This window comes from Fonticula alba, assembly GCF_000388065.1.
Source record: "Fonticula alba strain ATCC 38817 unplaced genomic scaffold supercont2.6, whole genome shotgun sequence".
Taxonomy (NCBI): domain Eukaryota; order Rotosphaerida; family Fonticulaceae; genus Fonticula; species Fonticula alba.
In genome coordinates, this window is record NW_009242976.1 from 254,809 (window position 1) to 255,393 (window position 585).

Consider the following 585-nt stretch of genomic DNA (forward strand, 5'->3'; position numbering starts at 1 on the left):
CGCCGGCCCGCGGTCCAGGACGCGCCGTCAGCAACGGTCGCCAGGCATTGGAGAGACACAATCGCCACGGGGAGCGGGCGTAAAATGGGCCCACGGAGGGGGGTCTCGTGCGCAGGACGGGCCGGTGAAATATGCGCGACGCGAGGCCCAGGCGTCCGGCGCCCCGTTCCCGCGTCTCAGGGGTCTGGTCCTCGCGCCCCGATAAAATACCGAAGCAATGGCCTGGATGAAACCACCAAAATTGGAGGAGGATTTTACTTTCACGTGACCGAGAAGCGGGCATTGGCATCCCACTATCACCAAGTAGGGAAGGTCGAGACCAAAGGAGCAGTCTCGGAAGTCCGCCAGAATGGGCAGTTGAATGGCGGAGGAACGTGGCGGGGCGGCCGGGGTCCGCCTCGAGGGCGTGGTGTCCACGCTCGGTGTCGGTGTTGGGGTACTTGAGGAATGTCCAAGCATGGGCCAACCCCTTGTTTTAGGGCCGGGGCACGACCCGGGGGAGTGCGGGGGGGGGGGGGGGGGGGGGGGGGGGGGGGGGGGGGGGGGGGGGGGGGGAAATCGCATAGGTGAGGGTCGACACCGACA